Source organism: Mytilus trossulus, chromosome 1 (assembly GCF_036588685.1).
Source record: "Mytilus trossulus isolate FHL-02 chromosome 1, PNRI_Mtr1.1.1.hap1, whole genome shotgun sequence".
NCBI lineage: Eukaryota > Metazoa > Mollusca > Bivalvia > Mytilida > Mytilidae > Mytilus > Mytilus trossulus.
This window is the reverse complement of record NC_086373.1, coordinates 51,994,051-51,999,132: the sequence shown is the minus strand read 5'-3', so window position 1 is coordinate 51,999,132 and position 5,082 is coordinate 51,994,051. Positions and strand designations below refer to the sequence as shown.

The window sequence follows — 5,082 nt, the reverse complement described above, 5'->3', positions numbered from 1 at the left end:
ACCTCTGGTCACCTTATGTTAATATTGGATTTGGTGACCTCTGGTCACCATATGTTAATATTGGATTTGGTTACCTATGGTCACCTTATGCAGATTTCAGATTTTGTTATCTCTAATAATTAACATTTACATACAACTAGTTGATGTTTTTCATCTCATTTGAAGAAAGTTTGAGACAATCAAAGAAAGAGAGAAAAGAAGAAGAACAGGTTTGATATACAGTATGGGTTCAACAAATATTGCCAAGAGCATGGACAGTTGATAATTTAGTCAATTTCTACTTATACTCATCAGATACGTTTGGATAAATAAAATGGAACTTACTAATACAGTTATTATATGTGTATCTTCTTTTTTCAGAAGTCGTCAGAAAGTGTAGATAAGAGAGGTATGTATGCATTTACTTTATTGTATTAAACCTTTAATATGATGGAAACATACACAATGTTTATATAATACTGCAACTATTATTCTTTTTGAACTTAATAATTGCAATTACTTCTGGTAAAATGGCAACTTAGGCTTGATTGAACAATTCGTTTTTTGTTTATTGCTTACCTTACAAAAATATTTAATTCAATTACATGTGGTCATCTTAACCAGAAATGGAAATTGATAACCTCTAGTGGCCTTAGCATGCTAGTAACTTCTGGTCACCCTAATCATATATTGGATTTTTTGTGACCTCTGGTTACCTTATGTCAATATTGGATTTGGTTACCTCTGGTCACCTTATTCAAATATAAGATTTGATGACCTCTGGTCACCTTATGTTTATTTTTGATTTGGTTACCTCTGGTCACCTTATTCATATGTTAGATTTGGTTATCTCTGGTCACCTTATGTTTATATTGGATTTGGTTATCTCTGGTCATCTTATGTTTATATTGAATTTGGTTATCTGTGGTCACCTACTTGTTTATATTGGATTTGGTTACCTCTGGTCACCTTATGGTAATATTAGATTTGGTTACCTCTGGTCACCTTATGTAAATATTAGATTTGGTGACCTATGGTCACCTTATGTTAATATTATATTTGGTTACTTCTGGTCACCTTATGTTTATATTGGATTGGTTACCTCTGTTCTCCTTATGTTTATATTAGATTTAGTTATTTCTGGTCACCTTATGTTTATTTTGGATTTTGTTATCTTTTGTCACCTTATGTTGATATTGGATTTGGTTACCTCTGGTCACCTTATGTCTATATTAGATGTGGTTACCTCTGGGCACCTACTTGTTTATATTGGATTTGGTTACCTCTGGTCACCTTATGTCTATAATAGATTTGGTTACCTCTGGGCACCTTATGTTTATATTATATTTGGTTACCTTTGGTCAACTTATGTTAATATTGGATTTGCTTATCTCTGGTCACCTTATGTTACTATAAGTTAAGGTGACCTCTGGTCACCTCTGGTCACCTTATGTTAATATTGGATTTGGTTACCTCTGATCACCTTATGTTTATATTGGATTTGGTTACCTCTGGTCACCTTTATTTAATATTAGATTTGGTTACCTCTGGTCACCTTAGGTTAATATTAGATTTGGTGACGACTTATGGTCACCTTATGTTAATATTGGATTTGGTTATCTCTGGTCTCCTTATGTTTACATTGGATTTGGTTATCTCTGGTCACCTTATGTTTATATTGGAATTGGTTATCTCTGTTCACCTTATGTTTATATTGAATTGGTTACCTCAGGTTAACTTATGTTTATATTAGATTTGGTTATTTCTGGTCACCTAATATTTATATTGGATGGGTTACCTCTGGTCATCTTATGTTTATATTAAATTTGGTTATTTCTGGTCACCTTATGTTTATTTGGATTTGCTTATCTCTTGTCACCTTATGTTAATATTGAATTTGGTTACTTCTGGTCACCTTATGTTTATATTGGATTTGGTTACCTCTGGTTACCTTATGCTTATATTAGATTTGTTTACCTCTGGTCACCTAATGTTATTATTGGATTTGGTTACGTCTGGTCACCTTATGTTAATGTTAGATTTGTTAACCTCTGGTCACCTTATGTTAATATTGGATTAGGTAACCTCTGGTCACCTTATGTTAATATTGGATGAAGGTTACCTCTGGTCACCTTATGTTAATATTGGATTAGGGTTACCTCTGATCACCTTATGCAGATTTCAGAGTTGGTTATCTCTGGTAATTAACATTTACATACAACTAGTTGATGTTTTTTATATCATTTGTAGAAAGTTTGAGACAATCAAAGAAAGAAAAAAAAAGAAGAAGAACAGGTTTAATATACATTTTGGGTTCAACAAGAATATATAATATTATTACATTAAGTTTGATATGCATAAAAAACTTTAAACAATGAACATTATCTTTCATGATCATCTTCAAACAAATCTTAGGAAAATCCTTGACCTTGCAAACATTGTCAAGATCATTGACAGTTGATAATTAAGTAAAATAATACTGATCCTCATAAGATACTTCCGGATAAATATAAAATTGAATTTACTAATACATTTATCATATATTTATCTTCTTTTTTCAGAAGTCCTCAGAAAATGTAGATGAGAGCGGTATGCATGCATTTAATTTATGGTGACAAACCTTTAATATGATGGAAAAATGCACTATGCTTATATAATGCTGCAAATATAATTCTTTTTTAACTTAAATCTTGCAATCGTTTCTGGTAAAATGGCCACTTAGGCTTGATATAACAAATCATTGTTTGTTTCTTGATTACCTTACATAAATATTTAATTTGATTACATCTAAATCAGAAATGGGATTTGTTAACCTGTGGTGGCCTTAACATGCCAGAATGGGGTAACTCCTAGTCACCAAATTCATATATTGGATTTGGTGACATCTGGTTACCTTATGTTATTAGATTTGGTGACCTCTGACCACATTATGTTAATATTCGATTTGGTTACCTCTGGTCACGTTATGCTGATTTAAGATTTGGTTACCTCTGGTCATAAAAACATAAGTCAGGTAATGTTTTTTTTTTATCATTTGTAGGAAATGTAAGACAATCGAAGAGCTGGAAAAAAGAACAAGAACAGGTTTGATATACATTACTGGTTCAGCAAGACTAAACTTTATTGTATATTAGTGAATACACTTGATTCTCAAAGAAAACAGTGTAAGTTGTTTAAAATACATAAATTGGTGATCTCGTGGTTTTTTTAAAAATCATTTATAGAGTAGTAGGTAAGGAATGGTGAATGGGTCAAAAGGAACAATCAAACTGAAATTTGGAGAACAAACTGACAAAGCTGGGCAAAAAAAAAGAAAAAAAGATTGAAATTCAAATTGCAATCATTATAATTCAAAATAGAAAAATTAAACTGAGGAACATAAACCCCACCAAAAACCAGGGTGGTCTCATGTTACCTAGAATGGTTAGCAAATCCAGCTCATTATGCGGTGCCCATAATATTTTTCATGCTAGATTTTAGGATCCCTTGGTATATAACTGTATCATTAGAAATCATATGTCTACTGTGAATCATATACATGTCGCTTTGCCAATCTGTAAAACATTTTTTTAAGTTGTAAGAATATTCATAACGATGCTTAATATGTCTTATTACATGTATTGTTTTAGCTTGACTGCAAGAAAAGATCACAACTGTATTTCACTTCATTTTCAGGTGAAGTTGACTATCAAGTTAAACATGTTAAATACTTTAACCGAGACTCTTGTCGATAAAGAATCAACCAAAAAGGCTGTATGCCGAAAAATGAAAGTGACATCTGCCCCAAAAAAGGGTGACATTGAAAAAACTAAGTAAGTGTTTGAGGGGAATTCAATTGTTAAGATTTTACGAACATTGGATCTATAATGGCTACAAAGGCAATCGTCTTCTTGGCATCTTTATTACATACTAAGAGTTTAGAATAAAATACACAATAGAAAATGCAAACAACTAGATTAACATGAAATATATAAAACATACATTTTCCAAATACCATGATCATTATATTCCAATAAAGGTTGATTAATCATGCATTGTGACCAGAGGTTACCAAAGCAAATATTTTTAAACGGTGACCGGAGGTTACTAAAATTAATATCTGTGTATGTTGACCAAAGGTAACCCCATTCCAAATCTGTAAAGGGTGACCAGAGGTAACTTAAATTAATATATGTATACGATGTCCGGAGGTAATCTCATGCAATAATATGAAAGGGTTACCAAATTCGAAATCTGTGTAAGGGGACCGGAGGGAAACATACAAACATAGCTAATATCTGTGTAGGGTGAGCAGAGGTAACCACATTCAATATCTTTTAAGTTGACCAAAGATATTCATTATTTATGAATTGTAACCATAAGTAACATAAGCCAATTTATTGTAGGGTGAACAAAAGTAACCATTTTCAATATATGTGTAGGATGACCAGAGGTAACCAAAGCCAATTTATGTGTGGGTGACCAGAGGTTGCCATGTTTAAAATATATGTAGGGCGACCAGAAGTAACCATAGTCAATATCTGTTTAGGGTGACCAGAGGTAATCATATTCAATATCTTTGTAAGGTGACCAGAGGTAGCCTTATTCAATATCTGTGTAAGGTGACCATAGATAACCTTATTCAATATCTGTGTAGGGTGACCAGAGGTAACCATATTCACAATTTTGGTAGGGTGGCCAGAGGACATCATAGTCAATATATGTGTAGGGTGACCAGAGGTAACAATATTCAATATCTTTGTAGGGTGACAAGAGCTAACCACATTCAACATCTTGGTAATGGGACCAGAGATTACCAAATTAAACATCTAAGTAGGGTAAATAAAGGTACCTAAATTCAATATTTATGCATGGTGTCTAAAGCAATTATTTTTTATCTGTGTATGGTGATCCAAGGTAACCACATTCCAAAAAAGGCCAATTGCTATATATATTTGTTGACAACGGCAACATAATTAGATATATGTGTACAGCGACCAGAAGTTACTAGATAAATATATTTATTATAAAAGTAGCGCAAAAAGTGTGAATCGAGATAACCGATGCTAAGCAAATTGAATTTTTGTAAATTGTAATCAAGGGTAACATAAGCCAATTTATTGA

The 5,082-nt window shown here is 32.3% G+C and overlaps 1 long non-coding RNA gene across 1 annotated transcript; it reads left to right on the top strand.

Annotated features, from left to right (window-relative positions):
- The first annotated feature begins 354 nt into the window (after window positions 1-354).
- On the top strand, window positions 355-4,806 carry LOC134708522 (uncharacterized). The gene is made up of 7 exons (XR_010105853.1): window positions 355-388; window positions 2,230-2,274; window positions 2,541-2,568; window positions 3,020-3,063; window positions 3,655-3,791; window positions 4,365-4,518; window positions 4,724-4,806. It is a non-coding gene; the product is annotated as an uncharacterized LOC134708522 (long non-coding RNA).
- The last annotated feature ends 276 nt before the right edge of the window (window positions 4,807-5,082 follow it).